The sequence below is a fragment of the Aedes albopictus genome, chromosome 3 (assembly GCF_035046485.1).
Source record: "Aedes albopictus strain Foshan chromosome 3, AalbF5, whole genome shotgun sequence".
NCBI lineage: Eukaryota > Metazoa > Arthropoda > Insecta > Diptera > Culicidae > Aedes > Aedes albopictus.
Window position 1 is genome coordinate 163,491,245 of NC_085138.1, and position 24,339 is coordinate 163,515,583.

Sequence of the window (24,339 nt, forward strand, 5' to 3'; positions counted from 1 at the left end):
GAGTCGATATTGAAGGGACCATCGACTCAAGGAAATATCGAGTAGTGGAACAATAATCCTTTGGGAAGCTTTTTGAGGGGACCATCATAGTAACCCAGAAATTATTTTTCAGTATGGAAAAAAATACCTCCATGAGTCGATATCGAGTCAAGGAACATCGACTCATGGCGGTTCGACTGTAGTCGCCAAAGTAGATTTTATTTTGATTCGTATAATGGGCCTTTTCATTTGACGTCTTAAATCAGCTGATTTTTCGGGCGTTTGACAGTTCTTCTATGAAGATGACACTTTCTTGTTAGCATCTGTTGTTCAAGCTTTGTAAACAAATGCATGCACGGAACTGTCACATGAAAAGGCCTATAAGGTTTCATCTGAAATAGAGATGTTTGAAGCTAATAATGTTTTTCGACACAGGTTGACGACACCCCAAGGGGCGTCTTACTTCGAAGATGTCCATTAAATTTGCATTTAAATCCATTAAATGCATTTGATTTCCATTCTGTGCATTTTCTTAACAGTGGGATCAAACTGTCAAAATTGATTCTTCTCTCACCACTACAAATGCATGAATGTTGTCAGTTATCAATGTCAAAGTTAGCTAGTTTATTTTCATTTTTTTATTTGTGGCCTCTGTTTTTCAATTATTGTGGTATCCGCGGAACGAAGTTCCGAGAGAAAGTGGTAATTTTCCCCATATTTAGCGTATTCATGGTCATCGAGGATGCTGATCTATCTTTTGACCCCCTTTCAGCTCAATCTGCGAATAAACCCGGAGAAGCAGGCGCTGAAATTCTCTCATATGCCTAATTCAATTACATCTTATGCGGAACCATCATCTACCCCACGATGGGAATGATTCTGAGATGACTCGATATCGTCGAAATGTGACATCGCGCCGATATCAGCCCCACAGCAGCACTTCCGGATTTTCTAAAGCCATCGGCAACCAAACGAAAGGAACGTTTTGATTTAGCCGGATAGAGTGAGCATTGAAAACAGGAACAGAATAGCATTTACCTGATCGTCGAGAAATGCAACTTAAACAGCGATATAGGAAACCCCGAAACAGCCGAATCCGATCGAAAACGACCTTCATGCCGAATAATGCCAATTGCATCGCTAAAGCAAACCCAATGAACGATCCTCCGATATTTGTACAGCATTAAACGTGCCGCCTACATAACTGAATGAAGAACAACATGCGAAAATATATCTTATTTCAACCGCAATCCCCCGTGTTAGGTATTTTAAAAGAAGGAGGGTCTCAAGTTAGCCTAGTGGTTAAGGCTATGGATCGCCAATCCGGAGACGGCGTGTTCGATCCCTGTTCAGGTCGGAAAATTTATCTCGACTCCCTGGGCATAAAGTATCATTATTGTACTTGCCTCACAATATACAAATTCATGCAATATTAGGCAAAGAAAGCCCTTCAATTAATAACTGTGGAAGTGCTCAAAGAACACTAAGTTGAAGCGAGGCAGGCCAAGTCCCAGTGTGGAGGACATGGTGAACCTTTTAGGCTACAAAATTGATCAAGAAGACTTGTTTGGCATCACCTTGCAGTTCTGGGAGTACTTGGTGAACATTTTAAAATACAGAGTTGATGTGAAAGACTTGTTTAGCATCACCTTGCAGTTCTGGGAGGACATGGTGAACCTTTCAGGCTACAAAAGAATCAAGAAGACTTGTTTGGCATAACCTTGCAGTTCTGGGAGGACTTGGTGAACATTTTAAAATACAGAGTTGATGTGAAAGACTTGTTTAGCATCACCTTGCAGTTCTGGGAGGGCATGGTGAACCTTTTAGGCTACAAAATTGATCAAGAAGACTTGTTTGGCATCACCTTGCAGTTCTGGGAGGACTTGGTGAACATTTTAAAATACAGAGTTGATGTGAAAGACTTGTTTGGCATCACCTTGCAGTTCTGGGAGGACTTGGTGAACATTTTAAAATACAGAGTTGATGTGAAAGACTTGTTTAGCATCACCTTGCAGTTCTGGGAGGACATGGTGAACCTTTCAGGCTACAAAAGAATCAAGAAGACTTGTTTGGCATCACCTTGCAGTTCTGGGAGGACTTGGTGAACATTTTAAAATACAGAGTTGATGTGAAAGACTTGTTTAGCATCACCTTGCAGTTCTGGGAGGGCATGGTGAACCTTTTAGGCTACAAAATTGATCAAGAAGACTTGTTTGGCATCACCTTGCAGTTCTGGGAGGACTTGGTGAACATTTTAAAATACAGAGTTGATGTGAAAGACTTGTTTGGCATCACCTTGCAGTTCTGGGAGGACTTGGTGAACATTTTAAAATACAGAGTTGATGTGAAAGACTTGTTTGGCATCACCTTGCAGTTCTGGGAGGGCATGGTGAACCTTTTAGGCTACAAAATTGATCAAGACTTGTTTGGCATCACCTTGCAGTTCTGGGAGGACTTGGTGAACATTTTAAAATACAGAGTTGATGTGAAAGACTTGTTTAGCATCACCTTGCAGTTCTGGGAGGGCATGGTGAACCTTTTAGGCTACAAAATTGATCAAGAAGACTTGTTTGGCATCACCTTGCAGTTCTGGGAGGACTTGGTGAACATTTTAAAATACAGAGTTGATGTGAAAGACTTGTTTGGCATCACCTTGCAGTTCTGGGAGGACTTGGTGAACATTTTAAAATACAGAGTTGATGTGAAAGACTTGTTTGGCATCACCTTGCAGTTCTGGGAGGGCATGGTGAAACTTTTAGGCTACAAAATTGATCAAGAAGACTTGTTTGGCATCACCTTGCAGTTCTGGGAGGACTTGGTGAACATTTTAAAATACAGAGTTGATGTGAAAGACTTGTTTAGCATCACCTTGCAGTTCTGGGAGGGCATGGTGAACCTTTTAGGCTACAAAATTGATCAAGAAGACTTGTTTGGCATCACCTTGCAGTTCTGGGAGGACTTGGTGAACATTTTAAAATACAGAGTTGATGTGAAAGACTTGTTTGGCATCACCTTGCAGTTCTGGGAGGACTTGGTGAACATTTTAAAATACAGAGTTGATGTGAAAGACTTGTTTGGCATCACCTTGCAGTTCTGGGAGGGCATGGTGAACCTTTTAGGCTACAAAATTGATCAAGACTTGTTTGGCATCACCTTGCAGTTCTGGGAGGACTTGGTGAACATTTTAAAATACAGAGTTGATGTGAAAGACTTGTTTGGCATCACCTTGCAGTTCTGGGAGGGCATGGTGAAACTTTTAGGCTACAAAATTGATCAAGAAGACTTGTTTGGCATCACCTTGCAGTTCTGGGAGGACTTGGTGAACATTTTAAAATACAGAGTTGATGTGAAAGACTTGTTTAGCATCACCTTGCAGTTCTGGGAGGGCATGGTGAACCTTTTAGGCTACAAAATTGATCAAGACTTGTTTGGCATCACCTTGCAGTTCTGGGAGGACTTGGTGAACATTTTAAAATACAGAGTTGATGTGAAAGACTTGTTTAGCATCACCTTGCAGTTCTGGGAGGACATGGTGAACCTTTCAGGCTACAAAAGAATCAAGAAGACTTGTTTGGCATCACCTTGCAGTTCTGGGAGGACTTGGTGAACATTTTAAAATACAGAGTTGATGTGAAAGACTTGTTTGGCATCACCTTGCAGTTCTTGGAGGACATGGTGAGCCTTTCAGACTACAAAAGAATCAAGAAGACTTGTTTGGCATCACCTTGCAGTTCTGGGAGGACTTGGTGAACATTTTAAAATACAGAGTTGATGTGAAAGACTTGTTTAGCATCACCTTGCAGTTCTGGGAGGACATGGTGAACCTTTCAGGCTACAAAAGAATCAAGAAGACTTGTTTGGCATCACCTTGCAGTTCTGGGAGGACTTGGTGAACATTTTAAAATACAGAGTTGATGTGAAAGACTTGTTTGGCATCACCTTGCAGTTCTTGGAGGACATGGTGAGCCTTTCAGACTACAAAAGAATCAAGAAGACTTGTTTGGCATCACCTTGCAGTTCTGGGAGGACTTGGTGAACATTTTAAAATACAGAGTTGATGTGAAAGACCTGTTTGGCATCACCTTGCAGTTCTGAAAGGACTTGGTGAACATTTTAAAATACAGAGTTGATGTGAAAGACTTGCTTGGCATCACCTTGCAGTTCTGGGAGGACTTGGTGAACATTTTAAAATACAGAGTTGATGTGAAAGACTTGTTTGGCATCACCTTGCAGTTCTGGAAGGACTTGAACATTTTAAACTACAGAGTTGACAAGAAATACTTGTTATGCATCACCTTGCAGTTCTGGGAGGACATGGTGAACCTTTTAGGCTACAAAATTGATCAAGAAGACTTGTTTGGCATCACCTTGCAGTTCTGGGAGGACTTGGTGAACCTTTCAGGCTACAAAATTGATCAAGAAGACTTGTTTGGCATCACCTTGCAGTTCTGGGAGGACTTGGTGAACATTTTAAAATACAGATGTGCTCATTCTGCGAATGGAGTGACGTGAGAAAAGTCGGAGTCGTATATCGAGGTGAGAAATCTCGACTCGAATGAGGTGACTCTCCATTTGATTTACACGGCGAGTCACTTCATTCGAAAGTGGATTCCTCATCTCGATATACGACTCCGACTTTTCTCACGTCACTCCATTCGCAGAATGAGCACAAGAGTTGATGTGAAAGACTTGTTTAGCATCACCTTGCAGTTCTGGGAGGACATGATGAACCTTTTAGGCTACAAAATTGATCAAGAAGACTTGTTTGGCATCACCTTGCAGTTCTGGGAGGACTTGGTGAACATTTTAAAATACAGAGTTAATGTGAAAGACTTGTTTGGCATCACCTTGCAGTTCTGGAAGGACTTGAACATTTTAAACTACAGAGTTGACAAGAAATACTTGTTATGCATCACCTTGCAGTTCTTGGAGGACATGGTGAGCCTTTCAGACTACAAAATTGATGAAGACTTGTTTGGCATCACCTTGCAGTTCTGTGAGGACATGGTGAACATATAGACTACAGAGTTGATGAAGAAGATTTGCTTAGCATCACCTTGCGGTTCTGGAAGGACTTGGTGAACATTTTAAAATGCAGAGTTGATGAGAAAGACTTGTTATGCGTCACCTTGCAGTTCTGGGAGGACATGGTGAACCTTTTAGGCTACAAAATTGATCAAGAAGACTTGTTTGGCATCACCTTGCAGTTCTGGGAGGACTTGGTGAACATTTTAAAATACAGAGTTGATGTGAAAGACTTGTTTAGCATCACCTTGCAGTTCTGGGAGGACATGGTGAACCTTTAAACTACAAAATTGATGAAGCCTTGTTTAGCATCACCTTGCAGTTCTGGGAGGACATGGTGAACCTTTTAGGCTACAAAATTGATCAAGAAGACTTGTTTGGCATCACCTTGCAGTTCTGGGAGGACTTGGTGAACATTTTAAAATACAGAGTTGATGTGAAAGACTTGTTTAGCATCACCTTGCAGTTCTGGGAGGACATGGTGAACCTTTAAACTACAAAATTGATGAAGCCTTGTTTAGCATCACCTTGCAGTTCTGGGAGGACATGGTGAACCTTTTAGGCTACAAAATTGATCAAGAAGACTTGTTTGGCATCACCTTGCAGTTCTGGGAGGACTTGGTGAACATTTTAAAATACAGAGTTGATGTGAAAGACTTGTTTAGCATCACCTTGCAGTTCTGGGAGGACATGGTGAACCTTTTAGGCTACAAAATTGATCAAGAAGACTTGTTTGGCATCACCTTGCAGTTCTGGGAGGACTTGGTGAACATTTTAAAATACAGAGTTGATGTGAAAGACTTCTTTGGCATCACCTTGCAGTTCTGGGAGGACATGGTGAACCTTTTAGGCTACAAAATTGATCAAGAAGACTTGTTTGGCATCACCTTGCAGTTCTGGGAGGACTTGGTGAACATTTTAAAATACAGAGTTGATGTGAAAGACTTGTTTAGCATCACCTTGCAGTTCTGGGAGGACATGGTGAACCTTTTAGGCTACAAAATTGATCAAGAAGACTTGTTTGGCATCACCTTGCAGTTCTGGGAGGACTTGGTGAACATTTTAAAATACAGAGTTGATGTGAAAGACTTCTTTGGCATCACCTTGCAGTTCTGGGAGGACATGGTGAACCTTTTAGGCTACAAAATTGATCAAGAAGACTTGTTTGGCATCACCTTGCAGTTCTGGGAGGACTTGGTGAACATTTTAAAATACAGAGTTGATGTGAAAGACTTGTTTAGCATCACCTTGCAGTTCTGGGAGGACATGGTGAACCTTTTAGACTACAAAATTGATGAAGCCTTGTTTAGCATCACCTTGCAGTTCTGGGAGGACATAGTGAACCTTTTAGGCTACAAAATTGATCAAGAAGACTTGTTTGGCATCACCTTGCAGTTCTGGGAGGACTTGGTGAACATTTTAAAATACAGAGTTGATGTGAAAGACTTGTTTAGCATCACCTTGCAGTTCTGGGAGGACTTGGTGAACATTTTAAAATACAGAGTTGATGTGAAAGACTTCTTTGGCATCACCTTGCAGTTCTGGGAGGACATGGTGAACCTTTTAGGCTACAAAATTGATCAAGAAGACTTGTTTGGCATCACCTTGCAGTTCTGGGAGGACTTGGTGAACATTTTAAAATACAGAGTTGATGTGAAAGACTTGTTTGGCATCACCTTGCAGTTCTGGGAGGGCATGGTGAAACTTTTGGGCTACAAAATTGATCAAGAAGACTTGTTTGGCATCACCTTGCAGTTCTGGGAGGACTTGGTGAACATTTTAAAATACAGAGTTGATGTGAAAGACTTGTTTAGCATCACCTTGCAGTTCTGGGAGGGCATGGTGAACCTTTTAGGCTACAAAATTGATCAAGACTTGTTTGGCATCACCTTGCAGTTCTGGGAGGACTTGGTGAACATTTTAAAATACAGAGTTGATGTGAAAGACTTGTTTAGCATCACCTTGCAGTTCTGGGAGGACATGGTGAACCTTTTAGGCTACAAAATTGATCAAGAAGACTTGTTTGGCATCACCTTGCAGTTCTGGGAGGACTTGGTGAACATTTTAAAATACAGAGTTGATGTGAAAGACTTGTTTGGCATCACCTTGCAGTTCTGGGAGGACTTGGTGAACATTTTAAAATACAGAGTTGATGTGAAAGACTTGTTTGGCATCACCTTGCAGTTCTGGGAGGGCATGGTGAAACTTTTAGGCTACAAAATTGATCAAGAAGACTTGTTTGGCATCACCTTGCAGTTCTGGGAGGACTTGGTGAACATTTTAAAATACAGAGTTGATGTGAAAGACTTGTTTAGCATCACCTTGCAGTTCTGGGAGGGCATGGTGAACCTTTTAGGCTACAAAATTGATCAAGACTTGTTTGGCATAACCTTGCAGTTCTGGGAGGACTTGGTGAACATTTTAAAATACAGAGTTGATGTGAAAGACTTGTTTAGCATCACCTTGCAGTTCTGGGAGGACATGGTGAACCTTTCAGGCTACAAAAGAATCAAGAAGACTTGTTTGGCATCACCTTGCAGTTCTGGGAGGACTTGGTGAACATTTTAAAATACAGAGTTGATGTGAAAGACTTGTTTGGCATCACCTTGCAGTTCTTGGAGGACATGGTGAGCCTTTCAGACTACAAAAGAATCAAGAAGACTTGTTTGGCATCACCTTGCAGTTCTGGGAGGACTTGGTGAACATTTTAAAATACAGAGTTGATGTGAAAGACTTGTTTAGCATCACCTTGCAGTTCTGGGAGGACATGGTGAACCTTTCAGGCTACAAAAGAATCAAGAAGACTTGTTTGGCATCACCTTGCAGTTCTGGGAGGACTTGGTGAACATTTTAAAATACAGAGTTGATGTGAAAGACTTGTTTGGCATCACCTTGCAGTTCTTGGAGGACATGGTGAGCCTTTCAGACTACAAAAGAATCAAGAAGACTTGTTTGGCATCACCTTGCAGTTCTGGGAGGACTTGGTGAACATTTTAAAATACAGAGTTGATGTGAAAGACCTGTTTGGCATCACCTTGCAGTTCTGAAAGGACTTGGTGAACATTTTAAAATACAGAGTTGATGTGAAAGACTTGCTTGGCATCACCTTGCAGTTCTGGGAGGACTTGGTGAACATTTTAAAATACAGAGTTGATGTGAAAGACTTGTTTGGCATCACCTTGCAGTTCTGGAAGGACTTGAACATTTTAAACTACAGAGTTGACAAGAAATACTTGTTATGCATCACCTTGCAGTTCTGGGAGGACATGGTGAACCTTTTAGGCTACAAAATTGATCAAGAAGACTTGTTTGGCATCACCTTGCAGTTCTGGGAGGACTTGGTGAACCTTTCAGGCTACAAAATTGATCAAGAAGACTTGTTTGGCATCACCTTGCAGTTCTGGGAGGACTTGGTGAACATTTTAAAATACAGATGTGCTCATTCTGCGAATGGAGTGACGTGAGAAAAGTCGGAGTCGTATATCGAGGTGAGAAATCTCGACTCGAATGAGGTGACTCTCCATTTGATTTACACGGCGAGTCACTTCATTCGAAAGTGGATTCCTCATCTCGATATACGACTCCGACTTTTCTCACGTCACTCCATTCGCAGAATGAGCACAAGAGTTGATGTGAAAGACTTGTTTAGCATCACCTTGCAGTTCTGGGAGGACATGATGAACCTTTTAGGCTACAAAATTGATCAAGAAGACTTGTTTGGCATCACCTTGCAGTTCTGGGAGGACTTGGTGAACATTTTAAAATACAGAGTTAATGTGAAAGACTTGTTTGGCATCACCTTGCAGTTCTGGAAGGACTTGAACATTTTAAACTACAGAGTTGACAAGAAATACTTGTTATGCATCACCTTGCAGTTCTTGGAGGACATGGTGAGCCTTTCAGACTACAAAATTGATGAAGACTTGTTTGGCATCACCTTGCAGTTCTGTGAGGACATGGTGAACATTTTAGACTACAGAGTTGATGAAGAAGATTTGCTTAGCATCACCTTGCGGTTCTGGAAGGACTTGGTGAACATTTTAACCCTTTATAAGGCCGAGAAAACTAGAAGAGTTGTCAACGCATACTATTATGGAAATGATTATATACATGATTACATGTACAAAACAATTTTTGTTTGAAAGAAACTCACAAAAATCTAGGTGGCAATATAGTTGCCACTGCCCGTTTAGGCCAAAAACGCTGGTGGCAATATAGTTGCCACTGCCCGTTAACCCCAAAAACAAGCTTTTGAGGTGGCAATATAGTTGCCACTGCCCGTTTAGGCCACCAGCGCTGGTGGCAATATTCTTGTCACTGCCCGTTTAGGGTACTTTTCTTCTTTTGACTTCGACAAAAAGCCGGAAAAGAGATTTTAAAGTGGATTGCAGCTTAACCCATAATATAAACTGTGTAGTTCAGCTCATGTCAGCCCAGAATTTGATTATTTCTTAAAATATTAAACAAACCTTTAATTTTACAATAAGTTTGAGCTAATTTTCTTCACGCGGTCAAATTTAGCCATTTTTGAGACTACAAATGGCTCCTAAATTGTTGTTAAATCTTTGTTTAGTACCAAAAAAATACCAGGCGTTGTTAGTAATCCCAATTTTGCGTAAACCAAAAAAAAGTCCGAAATAAATTGTTATAAAACAGAAAAAAATACAAACAGTAGGTGGCAATATAGTTGCCACTGCCTTATAAAGGGTTAAAATGCAGAGTTGATGAGAAAGACTTGTTATGCGTCACCTTGCAGTTCTGGGAGGACATGGTGAACCTTTTAGGCTACAAAATTGATCAAGAAGACTTGTTTGGCATCACCTTGCAGTTCTGGGAGGACTTGGTGAACATTTTAAAATACAGAGTTGATGTGAAAGACTTGTTTAGCATCACCTTGCAGTTCTGGGAGGACATGGTGAACCTTTAAACTACAAAATTGATGAAGCCTTGTTTAGCATCACCTTGCAGTTCTGGGAGGACATGGTGAACCTTTTAGGCTACAAAATTGATCAAGAAGACTTGTTTGGCATCACCTTGCAGTTCTGGGAGGACTTGGTGAACATTTTAAAATACAGAGTTGATGTGAAAGACTTGTTTAGCATCACCTTGCAGTTCTGGGAGGACATGGTGAACCTTTAAACTACAAAATTGATGAAGCCTTGTTTAGCATCACCTTGCAGTTCTGGGAGGACATGGTGAACCTTTTAGGCTACAAAATTGATCAAGAAGACTTGTTTGGCATCACCTTGCAGTTCTGGGAGGACTTGGTGAACATTTTAAAATACAGAGTTGATGTGAAAGACTTGTTTAGCATCACCTTGCAGTTCTGGGAGGACATGGTGAACCTTTTAGGCTACAAAATTGATCAAGAAGACTTGTTTGGCATCACCTTGCAGTTCTGGGAGGACTTGGTGAACATTTTAAAATACAGAGTTGATGTGAAAGACTTCTTTGGCATCACCTTGCAGTTCTGGGAGGACATGGTGAACCTTTTAGGCTACAAAATTGATCAAGAAGACTTGTTTGGCATCACCTTGCAGTTCTGGGAGGACTTGGTGAACATTTTAAAATACAGAGTTGATGTGAAAGACTTGTTTAGCATCACCTTGCAGTTCTGGGAGGACATGGTGAACCTTTTAGGCTACAAAATTGATCAAGAAGACTTGTTTGGCATCACCTTGCAGTTCTGGGAGGACTTGGTGAACATTTTAAAATACAGAGTTGATGTGAAAGACTTCTTTGGCATCACCTTGCAGTTCTGGGAGGACATGGTGAACCTTTTAGGCTACAAAATTGATCAAGAAGACTTGTTTGGCATCACCTTGCAGTTCTGGGAGGACTTGGTGAACATTTTAAAATACAGAGTTGATGTGAAAGACTTGTTTAGCATCACCTTGCAGTTCTGGGAGGACATGGTGAACCTTTTAGACTACAAAATTGATGAAGCCTTGTTTAGCATCACCTTGCAGTTCTGGGAGGACATAGTGAACCTTTTAGGCTACAAAATTGATCAAGAAGACTTGTTTGGCATCACCTTGCAGTTCTGGGAGGACTTGGTGAACATTTTAAAATACAGAGTTGATGTGAAAGACTTGTTTAGCATCACCTTGCAGTTCTGGGAGGACTTGGTGAACATTTTAAAATACAGAGTTGATGTGAAAGACTTCTTTGGCATCACCTTGCAGTTCTGGGAGGACATGGTGAACCTTTTAGGCTACAAAATTGATCAAGAAGACTTGTTTGGCATCACCTTGCAGTTCTTTAGTTAGAAACATCAGAATGACCTACCTTACAATGATATATTTTGCGTCACCGCGCAATTTGAGGGGATTTGGTAAACCTTCTGAACTACAAGTTCTGCAAATACATTTTGCGTTACCTCGCAACCTTAGAGGACTTGATAAACCTTCTGGACGACGAGTTCAAACGACACATTTTTACGTTATCTTGCAACTTGGGAGCACCTGGTGAACCTCCTGAACTACAAGTTCTGTAGACACATTTTGCGTAACCTCGCAACGTTAGAGGACTCGGTAAACCTTCGGTAAGTTCAGGATATATAAGGATTATTAGCATAAACTACGCTGAAAAAATCCCACAAAAAAAAATATGTTTAAGAAATAAGTTAAGAATGTCTAGCTACAATCACGCACCGTGATCAGAGCATATATAGTTCGGATAGTTAAAACAGCCCAGCAACGCAATCACCCCTTCCCTCCCAAGCCCTACATAGTTGTTTATTGATAATAATAATTTCACAATAATTGTAATAATATTTATAAAAGCAGCATGCGTTTCGGGATGATCCATATATGTTGAAAATTAGATTGTAGGTGGTTAGCATAGCCACGGTTAGCATATATGTACAACTGTAAGAAATTAAAAATAGATTAATGTTAACCCATGATGAAAATTTTGAATATTTTTCGGGTATCCATAAATGGTTTATAATTCATTCAAAATATATGGTCCGGATAGGAGATTGAGATATACGACACATTTTGCCAGATTTTTTACAGTGTTCCTGAAGGAATCCCCGAAGGAATTCCTGAAGGAATCCCCGAAGGCATTCCTGAAGGAATCCCCGAAGGAATTCCTGGAGGAATCCCCGAAGGAATTCCTGAAGGAATCCCCGAAGGAATTCCTGAAGGAATCCCCGAAGGAATTCCTGAAGGAATCCCCGAAGGAATTCCTGAAGGAATCCCCGAAGGAATTCCTGGAGGAATCCCCGAAGGAATTCCTGGAGGAATCCCCGAAGGAATTCCTGGAGGAATCCCCGAAGGAATTCCTGGAGGAATCCCCGAAGGAATTCCTGGAGGAATCCCCGAAGGAATTCCTGGAGGAATCCCCGAAGGAATTCCTGGAGGAATCCCCGAAGGAATTCCTGGAGGAATCCCCGAAGGAATTCCTGGAGGAATCCCCGAAGGAATTCCTGGAGGAATCCCCGAAGGAATTCCTGGAGGAATCCCCGAAGGAATTCCTGGAGGAATCCCCGAAGGAATTCCTGGAGGAATCCCCGAAGGAATTCCTGGAGGAATCCCCGAAGGAATTCCTGGAGGAATCCCCGAAGGAATTCCTGGAGGAATCCCCGAAGGAATTCCTGGAGGAATCCCCGAAGGAATTCCTGGAGGAATCCCCGAAGGAATTCCTGGAGGAATCCCCGAAGGAATTCCTGGAGGAATCCCCGAAGGAATTCCTGGAGGAATCCCCGAAGGAATTCCTGGAGGAATCCCCGAAGGAATTCCTGGAGGAATCCCCGAAGGAATTCCTGGAGGAATCCCCGAAGGAATTCCTGGAGGAATCCCCGAAGGAATTCCTGGAGGAATCCCCGAAGGAATTCCTGGAGAAATCCCCGAAGGAATTCCTGGAGAAATCCCCGTAGGAATTCCTGGAGGAATCCCCGAAGGAATTCCTGGAGGAATTCCTGGAGGAATCCCCGAAGGAATTCCTGGAGGAATCCCCGAAGGAATTCCTGGAGGAATTCCTGGAGGAATCCCCGAAGGAATTCCTGGAGAAATCCCCGAAGGAATTCCTGGAGAAATCCCCGAAGGAATTCCTGGAGGAATCCCCGAAGGAATTCCTGGTGGAATCCCCGAAGGAATTCCTGAAGGAATCCCCGAAGGAATTCCTGAAGGAATCCCCGAAGGAATTCCTGAAGGAATCCCCGAAGGAATTCCTGGAGGAATCCCCGAAGGAATTCCTGGAGGAATCCCCGAAGGAATTCCTGAAGGAATCCCCGAAGGAATTCCTGAAGGAATCCCCGAAGGAATTCCTGGAGGAATCCCCGAAGGAATTCCTGGAGGAATCCCCGAAGGAATTCCTAAAGGAATCCCCGAAGGAATTCCTGAAGGAATCCCCGAAGGAATTCCTGAAGGAATCCCCGAAGGAATTCCTGAAGGAATCCCCGAAGGAATTCCTGGAGGAATCCCCGAAGGAATTCCTGGAGGAATCCCCGAAGGAATTCCTGGAGGAATCCCCGAAGAAATTCCTGGAGGAATCCCCGAAGGAATTCCTGAAGGAATCCCCGAAGGAATTCCTGAAGGAATCCCCGAAGGAATTCCTGGAGGAATCCCCGAAGGAATTCCTGGAGGAATCCCCGAAGGAATTCCTGGAGGAATCCCCGAAGGAATTCCTGGAGGAATCCCCGAAGGAATTCCTGGAGGAATCCCCGAAGGAATTCCTGGAGGAATCCCCGAAGGAATTCCTGGAGGAATCCCCGAAGGAATTCCTGGAGGAATCCCCGAAGGAATTCCTGGAGGAATCCCCGAAGGAATTCCTGGAGGAATCCCCGAAGGAATTCCTGGAGGAATCCCCGAAGGAATTCCTGGAGGAATCCCCGAAGGAATTCCTGGAGGAATCCCCGAAGGAATTCCTGGAGGAATCCCCGAAGGAATTCCTGGAGGAATCCCCGAAGGAATTCCTGGAGGAATCCCCGAAGGAATTCCTGGAGGAATCCCCGAAGGAATTCCTGGAGGAATCCCCGAAGGAATTCCTGGAGGAATCCCCGAAGGAATTCCTGGAGGAATCCCCGAAGGAATTCCTGGAGGAATCCCCGAAGGAATTCCTGGAGGAATCCCCGAAGGAATTCCTGGAGGAATCCCCGAAGGAATTCCTGGAGGAATCCCCGAAGGAATTCCTGGAGGAATCCCCGAAGGAATTCCTGGAGGAATCCCCGAAGGAATTCCTGGAGGAATCCCCGAAGGAATTCCTGGAGGAATCCCCGAAGGAATTCCTGGAGGAATCCCCGAAGGAATTCCTGGAGGAATCCCCGAAGGAATTCCTGGAGGAATCCCCGAAGGAATTCCTGGAGGAATCCCCGAAGGAATTCCTGGAGGAATCCCCGAAGGAATTCCTGGAGGAATCCCCGAAGGAATTCCTGGAGGAATCCCCGAAGGAATTCCTGGAGGAATCCCCGAAGGAATTCCTGGAGGAATCCCCGAAGGAATTCCTGGAGGAATCCCCGAAGGAATTCCTGGAGGAATCCCCGAAGGAATTCCTGGAGAAATCCCCGAAGGAATTCCTGGAGAAATCCCCGTAGGAATTCCTGGAGGAATCCCCGAAGGAATTCCTGGAGGAATTCCTGGAGGAATCCCCGAAGGAATTCCTGGAGGAATCCCCGAAGGAATTCCTGGAGGAATTCCTGGAGGAATCCCCGAAGGAATTCCTGGAGGAATCCCCGAAGGAATTCCTGGAGAAATCCCCGAAGGAATTCCTGGAGAAATCCCCGAAGGAATTCCTGGAGGAATCCCCGAAGGAATTCCTGGTGGAATCCCCGAAGGAATTCCTGAAGGAATCCCCGAAGGAATTCCTGAAGGAATCCCCGAAGGAATTCCTGAAGGAATCCCCGAAGGAATTCCTGAAGGAATCCCCGAAGGAATTCCTGAAGGAATCCCCGAAGGAATTCCTGAAGGAATCCCCGAAGGAATTCCTGAAGGAATCCCCGAAGGAATTCCTGAAGGAATCCCCGAAGGAATTCCTGGAGGAATCCCCGAAGGAATTCCTGGAGGAATCCCCGAAGGAATTCCTGAAGGAATCCCCGAAGGAATTCCTGAAGGAATCCCCGAAGGAATTCCTGAAGGAATCCCCGAAGGAATTCCTGAAGGAATCCCCGAAGGAATTCCTGAAGGAATCCCCGAAGGAATTCCTGAAGGAATCCCCGAAGGAATTCCTGAAGGAATCCCCGAAGGAATTCCTGAAGGAATCCCCGAAGGAATTCCTGAAGGAATCCCCGAAGGAATTCCTGAAGGAATCCCCGAAGGAATTCCTGAAGGAATCCCCGAAGGAATTCCTGAAGGAATCCCCGAAGGAATTCCTGAAGGAATCCCCGAAGGAATTCCTGGAGGAATCCCCGAAGGAATTCCTGGAGGAATCCCCGAAGGAATTCCTGGAGGAATCCCCGAAGGAATTCCTGGAGGAATCCCCGAAGGAATTCCTGGAGGAATCCCCGAAGGAATTCCTGGAGGAATCCCCGAAGGAATTCCTGGAGGAATCCCCGAAGGAATTCCTGGAGGAATCCCCGAAGGAATTCCTGGAGGAATCCCCGAAGGAATTCCTGAAGGAATCCCCGAAGGAATTCCTGGAGGAATCCCCGAAGGAATTCCTGGAGGAATCCCCGAAGGAATTCCTGGAGGAATCCCCGAAGGAATTCCTGGAGGAATCCCCGAAGGAATTCCTGGAGGAATCCCCGAAGGAATTCCTGGAGGAATCCCCGAAGGAATTCCTGGAGGAATCCCCGAAGGAATTCCTGGAGGAATCCCCGAAGGAATTCCTGGAGGAATCCCCGAAGGAATTCCTGGAGGAATCCCCGAAGGAATTCCTGGAGGAATCCCCGAAGGAATTCCTGGAGGAATCCCCGAAGGAATTCCTGGAGGAATCCCCGAAGGAATTCCTGGAGGAATCCCCGAAGGAATTCCTGGAGGAATCCCCGAAGGAATTCCTGGAGGAATCCCCGAAGGAATTCCTGGAGGAATCCCCGAAGGAATTCCTGGAGGAATCCCCGAAGGAATTCCTGGAGGAATCCCCGAAGGAATTCCTGGAGGAATCCCCGAAGGAATTCCTGGAGAAATCCCCGAAGGAATTCCTGGAGAAATCCCCGAAGGAATTCCTGGAGAAATCCCCGTAGGAATTCCTGGAGGAATTCCTGGAGGAATCCCCGAAGGAATTCCTGGAGGAATCCCCGAAGGAATTCCTGGAGGAATCCCCGAAGGAATTCCTGGAGGAATTCCTGGAGGAATCCCCGAAGGAATTCCTGGAGGAATCCCCGAAGGAATTCCTGGAGGAATCCCCGAAGGAATTCCTGGAGGAATCCCCGAAGGAATTCCTGGAGAAATCCCCGAAGGAATTCCTGGAGAAATCCCCGAAGGAATTCCTGGAGAAATCCCCGAAGGAATTCCTGGAGAAATCCCCGAAGGAATTCCTGGAGAAATCCCCGAAGGAATTCCTGGAGGAATCCCCGAAGGAATTCCTGGAGGAATCCCCGAAGGAATTCCTGGAGGAATCCCCGAAGGAATTCCTGGAGGAATCCCCGAAGGAATTCCTGGAGGAATCCCCGAAGGAATTCCTGGAGGAATCCCCGAAGGAATTCCTGGAGGAATCCCCGAAGGAATTCCTGGAGGAATCCCCGAAGGAATTCCTGGAGGAATCCCCGAAGGAATTCCTGGAGGAATCCCCGAAGGAATTCCTGGAGGAATCCCCGAAGGAATTCCTAAAGGAATCCCCGAAGGAATTCCTGAAGGAATCCCCGAAGGAATTCCTGAAGGAATCCCCGAAGGAATTCCTGAAGGAATCCCCGAAGGAATTCCTGGAGGAATCCCCGAAGGAATTCCTGAATGAATCCCCGAAGGAATTCCTGGAGGAATCCCCGAAGGAATTCCTGGAGGAATCCCCGAAGAAATTCCTGGAGGAATCCCCGAAGGAATTCCTGGAGGAATCCCCGAAGGAATTCCTGGAGGAATCCCCGAAGGAATTCCTGGAGGAATCCCCGAAGGAATTCCTGAAGGAATCCCCGAAGGAATTCCTGGAGAAATCCCCGAAGGAATTCCTGGAGAAATCCCCGAAGGAATTCCTGGAGAAATCCCCGAAGGAATTCCTGGAGGAATCCCCGAAGGAATTCCTGGAGGAATCCCCGAAGGAATTCCTGGAGGAATCCCCGAAGGAATTCCTGGAGAAATCCCCGAAGGAATTCCTGGAGAAATCCCCGAAGGAATTCCTGGAGAAATCCCCGAAGGAATTCCTGGAGAAATCCCCGAAGGAATTCCTGGAGAAATCCCCGAAGGAATTCCTGGAGGAATCCCCGAAGGAATTCCTGGAGGAATCCCCGAAGGAATTCCTGGAGGAATCCCCGAAGGAATTCCTGGAGGAATCCCCGAAGGAATTCCTGGAGGAATCCCCGAAGGAATTCCTGGAGGAATCCCCGAAGGAATTCCTGGAGGAATCCCCGAAGGAATTCCTGGAGGAATCCCCGAAGGAATTCCTGGAGGAATCCCCGAAGAAATTCCTGGAGGAATCCCCGAAGGAATTCCTGAAGGAATCCCCGAAGGAATTCCTGAAGGAATCCCCGAAGGAATTCCTGAAGGAATCCCCGAAGGAATTCCTGGAGGAATCCCCGAAGGAATTCCTGGAGGAATCCCCGAAGGAATTCCTGGAGGAATCCCCGAAGGAATTCCTGGAGGAATCCCCGAAGAAATTCCTGGAGGAATCCCCGAAGGAATTCCTGAAGGAATCCCCGAAGGAATTCCTGAAGGAATCCCCGAAGGAATTCCTGAAGGAATCCCCGAAGGAATTCCTGGAGGAATCCCCGAAGGAATTCCTGGAGGAATCCCCGAAGGAATTCCTGGAGGAATCCCCGAAGGAATTCCTGGAGGAATCCCCGAAGGAATTCCTGGAGGAATCCCCGAAGGAATTCCTGGAGGAATCCCCGAAGGAATTCCTGGAGGAATCCCCGAAGGAATTCCTGGAGGAATCCCCGAAGGAATTCCTGGAGGAATCCCCGAAGGAATTCCTGGAGGAATCCCCGAAGGAATTCCTGGAGGAATCCCCGAAGGAATTCCTAAAGGAATCCCCGAAGGAATTCCTAAAGGAATCCCCGAAGGAATTCCTGAAGGAATCCCCGAAGGAATTCCTGAAGGAATCCCCGAAGGAATTCCTGAAGGAATCCCCGAAGGAATTCCTGAAGGAATCCCCGAAGGAATTCCTGGAGGAATCCCCGAAGGAATTCCTGGAGGAATCCCCGAAGGAATTCCTGGAGGAATCCCCGAAGGAATTCCTGGAGGAATCCCCGAAGAAATTCCTGGAGGAATCCCCGAAGGAATTCCTGAAGGAATCCCCGAAGGAATTCCTGAAGGAATCCCCGAAGGAATTCCTGAAGGAATCCCCGAAGGAATTCCTGGAGGAATCCCCGAAGGAATTCCTGGAGGAATCCCCGAAGGAATTCCTGGAGGAATCCCCGAAGGAATTCCTGGAGGAATCCCCGAAGGAATTCCTGGAGGAATCCCCGAAGGAATTCCTGGAGGAATCCCCGAAGGAATTCCTGGAGGAATCCCCGAAGGAATTCCTGGAGGAATCCCCGAAGGAATTCCTGGAGGAATCCCCGAAGGAATTCCTGGAGGAATCCCCGAAGGAATTCCTGGAGGAATCCCCGAAGGAATTCCTGGAGGAATCCCCGAAGGAATTCCTGGAGGAATCCCCGAAGGAATTCCTGGAGGAATCCCCGAAGGAATTCCTGGAGGAATCCCCGAAGGAATTCCTGGAGGAATCCCCGAAGGAATTCCTGGAGGAATCCCCGAAGGAATTCCTGGAGGAATCCCCGAAGGAATTCCTAAAGGAATCCCCGAAGGAATTCCTGAAGGAATCCCCGAAGGAATTCCTGAAGGAATCCCCGAAGGAATTCCTGAAGGAATCCCCGAAGGAATTCCTGAAGGAATCCCCGAAGGAATTCCTGAAGGAATCCCCGAAGGAATTCCTGGAGGAATCCCCGAAGGAATTCCTGAAGGAATCCCCGAAGGAATTCCTGGAGGAATCCCCGAAGGAATTCCTGGAGGAATCCCCGAAGGAATTCCTGGAGGAATCCCCGAAGGAATTCCTGGAGGAATCCCCGAAGGAATTCCTGGAGGAATCCCCGAAGGAATTCCTGGAGGAATCCCCGAAGGAATTCCTGGAGGAATCCCCGAAGGAATTCCTGGAGGAATCCCCGAAGGAATTCCTGGAGGAATCCCCGAAGGAATTCCTGAAGGAATCCCCGAAGGAATTCCTGAAGGAATCCCCGAAGGAATTCCTGGAGAAATCCCCGAAGGAATTCCTGGAGAAATCCCCGAAGGAATTCCTGGAGAAATCCCCGAAGGAATTCCTGGAGGAATCCCCGAAGGAATTCCTGGAGGAATCCCCGAAGGAATTCCTGGAGGAATCCCCGAAGGAATTCCTGGAGAAATCCCCGAAGGAATTCCTGGAGAAATCCCCGAAGGAATTCCTGGAGAAATCCCCGAAGGAATTCCTGGAGAAATCCCCGAAGGAATTCCTGGAGAAATCCCCGAAGGAATTCCTGGAGAAATCCCCGAAGGAATTCCTGGAGAAATCCCCGAAGGAATTCCTGGAGGAATCCCCGAAGGAATTCCTGGAGGAATCCCCGAAGGAATTCCTGGAGGAATCCCCGAAGGAATTCCTGGAGGAATCCCCGAAGGAATTCCTGGAGGAATCCCCGAAGGAATTCCTGGAGGAATCCCCGAAGGAATTCCTGGAGGAATCCCCGAAGGAATTCCTGGAGGAATCCCCGAAGGAATTCCTGGAGGAATCCCCGAAGGAATTCCTGGAGGAATCCCCGAAGGAATTCCTGGAGGAATCCCCGAAGAAATTCCTGGAGGAATCCCCGAAGGAATTCCTGAAGGAATCCCCGAAGGAATTCCTGAAGGAATCCCCGAAGGAATTCCTGAAGGAATCCCCGAAGGAATTCCTGAAGGAATCCCCGAAGGAATTCCTGAAGGAATCCCCGAAGGAATTCCTGGAGGAATCCCCGAAGGAATTCCTGGAGGAATCCCCGAAGGAATTCCTGGAGGAATCCCCGAAGGAATTCCTGAAGGAATCCCCGAAGGAATTCCTGGAGGAATCCCCGAAGGAATTCCTGGAGGAATCCCCGAAGGAATTCCTGGAGGAATCCCCGAAGGAATTCCTGGAGGAATCCCCGAAGGAATTCCTGGAGGAATCCCCGAAGGAATTCCTGGAGGAATCCCCGAAGGAATTCCTGGAGGAATCCCCGAAGGAATTCCTGGAGGAATCCCCGAAGGAATTCCTGGAGGAATCCCCGAAGGAATTCCTGGAGGAATCCCCGAAGGAATTCCTGGAGGAATCCCCGAAGGAATTCCTGGAGGAATCCCCGAAGGAATTCCTGGAGGAATCCCCGAAGGAATTCCTGGAGGAATCCCCGAAGGAATTCCTGGAGGAATCCCCGAAGGAATTCCTGGAGGAATCCCCGAAGGAATTCCTGGAGGAATCCCCGAAGGAATTCCTGGAGGAATCCCCGAAGGAATTCCTGGAGGAATCCCCGAAGGAATTCCTGGAGGAATCCCCGAAGGAATTCCTGGAGGAATCCCCGAAGGAATTCCTGGAGGAATCCCCGAAGGAATTCCTGGAGGAATCCCCGAAGAATTCCTGGAGGAATCCCCGAAGGAATTCCTGGAGGAATCCCCGAAGGAATTCCTGGTGGAATCCCCGAAGGAATTCCTGGTGGAATCCCCGAAGGAATTCCTGGAGGAATCCCCGAAGGAATTCCTGAAAGAATCCCCGAAGGAATTCCTGAAGGAATCCCCGAAGGAATTCCTGGAGGAATCCCCGAAGGAATTCCTGGAGGAATCCCCGAAGGAATTCCTGGAGGAATCCCCGAAGGAATTCCTGGAGAAATCCCCGAAGGAATTCCTGGAGGAATCCCCGAAGGAATTCCTGGAGGAATCCCCGAAGGAATTCCTGGAGGAATCCCCGAAGGAATTCCTGAAGGAATCCCCGAAGGAATTCCTGAAGGAATCCCCGAAGGAATTCCTGAAGGAATCCCCAAAGGAATTCCTGAAGGAATCCCCGAAGGTATTGCTGGTGGAAAATTCGACTACTTTCTTAAAAAAATCTCCGGAAGAATTCTTGGAGGAATCTCCGGAGGAATTTCTGGAGGAATCTCCGTAGAAACTTCTGGAGGAATCTTTGGATGCTTTCCTGGAGGAATCTCCGGAGGAATTCCTGGAGGAATCGCCGGAGGGTTTCCTGGAGGAATTCTCAAAACAATTCCCTGTGGAATCCTCAGAGAGGATTTCTTGGAGAAGCCTTCAGAGGAATTCTTGGAGAAGCCTTCAGAGGAATTCATAGAAAATCCTGAAGGAATCCTCAGAGGAATTTTTGGAGGAATCCTTAGAGGAATTACTCGAGAAATCCTCGGAGAAATTCCTGGAGGAATCATCGGAGAAATACCCTGAGGAATCCCCGAAAAAAATCCTGGAGGAATCTCCGGAGGAATCTGTGGAGAAATCTTAAGAGAAATTAACGGGGAAGTCTTGCAGGAATTCCAGAAAAACTTTTTGAAGAATGCCTGAAATTTCCAGAGAACTTCTGAGGAAATACTGGAGGAATTCCCAGGGAACTCCTGGAGGAATCTTCGAAAAATTCCTGAAATTCCTCCGAAAGAACTCCTGGAGGATTCCGAAAAACTCCTGCAGGGATTCTCAAAAACCCCCTGGAGGATTTCCCTCGTAACTAACGAAGGAATCCTCGAAAAACTCCTTCAGGAATTCTCGGGATACTTCTGGATGTATTACCTAGGTACTCCTGGAAAAATTCTCGGGGAACTCCTGGAGGAATTTTACAAGAAACTTCTATGGGAATTATCGAGAAACTCTTAGAGAAATTTCCAATGATCTCCTAGAGGTATCGCCGAAGACTTCTTTGAGGAATTATCGTGGAAAACCTGGAGGAATTCCCTGGAAGCCTCTCGTGGAATTTCCGGGAAAGTCCTGAGGAAATTTCTGAGGAATTGCCTGAAAACTTTTGGAGGAATTGCAGAGAAGTTTTTGGAGAATTTTCGGAGAAACTTTTGGGTAAATTTCCGAAAAACTCAAAGAAATTTCCAAGGATCGTAAGAAACTCTTGGACGATTTTTTGATATCCCAGCGTACCCCTGGAGGAACTCCCTGGAAACTCCTGAAGGTTTTTTCTTGGGAACTCCTGCAGAAATTCCCGAAAATCTCATGGAGGAATTTCCGGTTATCTCATGGATGAATTCTCCAGAAACTCTGGGAAATTTTGGAGGAATTCCTCTATAAATTCCCGTGATTTTTTTTTCCAGAAGTTCATCGGGAACTACTCCAGGAGATTTCCTAGATTTCATGCAAGTTCCCCGGGAATCTCCGGGGGAATTCCTGGTGTAATCTTTGGATGAATTCCTGGTGGAACCCCCGGAGGAATTCTTAAAGGAATCCCCGAAGGAATTTCTGGAAGAATCCCCGCAGGAATTTCTCAGAGGGAATCCCCCAGGAATTTCTTCGGGGATTCCTCCAAGAATTCGTCCACGGATTCCCTTAGGAATTCCTTCGGGGATTCTTCCAAGAATTCCTCCAGGGATTCCACCGAAGATTACACCAGGAATTCCTTCGGGAATTCCCGGGAATTCCTGAATAAATTCTCGAAAATCTTCTGGAGTAGTTCCGGATGAAGTTCTGGAAAAATTTTACGGGAATTTCTAGAGCAATTCCTGGAATTTTTTTTTGGAGAATTTCTGGTGGAATTATTGGTGAACTCATGGAGGAATTCCCGAGGATATTTTAGATGGGTTCCTGGGAAATTCCTGGAGGAGTTCCATGGAAACTCATTGGGGAATTCCAGAGAAACTTCTCCAGGAATTCTCGAGAAATTCCTACACGAATTCACTGGGAACTCCGCGCTTATTGCGTTTTGTCGCAGCGGCAGAGTTGCGAGATTTTTTTAGTACATACCGCAGCGCTTCCGCATTCCGTTGCCGGCCCCATTGCGTTTCCCGCTTAACTCACCGAGTTTAGGGCCAAGGAACTCAGCGGTGGAGGCATTACTGGTGGCAACGGACGATGGTGTCCGTTCGCGATCGGATTTCCGTTCCGTTCCGGACGGCAGTGAGATCAGGGCCGTTTGTCCACCGTCTCCAACTCTGGTAGGAGATCTCGGGTGTTGAGGATGGTCGCGTACAGAGAGCCGTCCAGTGATCCGTGCGTGTGGCTCGAATCATCTAGAATGAAAACGGTCTGGATGGTTGGATTAGGTGGTGGCAGAGTTCATGAAAATGACGAAAAATCAAGTAAACATCCTAGTCATCGTGCTGACCAGAAGTAGCCGAGGATGTTAACTAATTTTAAATAACAATTATCTTTATCACTTTACCTTATTTCACCGTGTTTTGCTCAACTATCTAGCAAAATTCACTAATGTTGTCCCAATCGGATTTTTTTTTTCATTTTTTTAGCACTCCGCGCGGCAAAATTTGACATTTCCATATTTACTCATACATGCATTTGTATTGGTGAGAGCGATGGGAGGTACACGCTAACAAAATGCATTAAAATGTACATTTCAGTAACAAATTTTGAAAACGACGTATAATCAATGCTACACCATTGATTATACGTCGTTTTCAAAATTTGTTACTGATTTAATGTATTAAAATGCATTTAATTTGTTTGATATATGAAATGCATCTCGAGTGAAACGCCCCTTGCGACACCCACTATTGGGAATGCTCGCAAAGAAAGCATAATAACCTCCAGGAGAGCAAATGTTCTGCAAGACTGGTGACAAGATTCGAGAATGAGAAACACAAAATCGTTTCCGGCAATCCAGACGTTCATCACCACGCTGGACCCTACAGCTGTTGGAGAACTCAAACTCCAGAGCAATCTGAAGCGGAAACTGATTCCGGGCCTCCAGCCAGGATAATTCGCGACGTTGCGGCTGAATTTTCGGACGAAGTAAACCAAAGGTTTTCCAACAATGCGCAGAAAAAGCTCATCAATTGCTAGGGAAGTCTCTGCAGGACTTCTATGTCGGACAGTTTTCCGTTGAAACTCAGTCAGTTTTGAACCAATTCACATATTTTTTGTACGGAATGGGTGGTTTGAAATTGACTGAGTTATAGCAGAAAAGTGTCCAGCCACTGCTCAAGTGGTTCTGCACCCTATCTCATTGCCCTCGCATTGTTTTTGCTACTGTTTGACGTTTTCTCCGCCACCTAGTGAGCGCTGATTTCAGTCACATTTTTTTCTTAGTGATATATCACTTTGTCTGTGCCTATACTATAGCTTATGGGCGCGCTCGATCTCTCATATAAATATACGTTGACAC

At 45.6% G+C, this 24,339-nt stretch overlaps 2 long non-coding RNA genes across 2 annotated transcripts; one reads left to right on the forward strand and one right to left on the reverse strand.

Annotated features, from left to right (window-relative positions):
• Window positions 1-433: 433 nt before the first annotated feature.
• On the forward strand, window positions 434-984 carry LOC115257277 (uncharacterized). The gene is made up of 2 exons (XR_003893050.2): window positions 434-681; window positions 752-984. It is a non-coding gene; the product is annotated as an uncharacterized LOC115257277 (long non-coding RNA).
• A 9,803-nt stretch (window positions 985-10,787) lies between these two features.
• LOC115257281 (uncharacterized) lies at window positions 10,788-23,487 on the reverse strand. The gene is made up of 3 exons (XR_009999492.1): window positions 23,383-23,487; window positions 22,965-23,246; window positions 10,788-11,873 (listed from the first exon to the last, which is right to left on the reverse strand). It is a non-coding gene; the product is annotated as an uncharacterized LOC115257281 (long non-coding RNA).
• Between the last annotated feature and the right edge of the window lie 852 nt (window positions 23,488-24,339).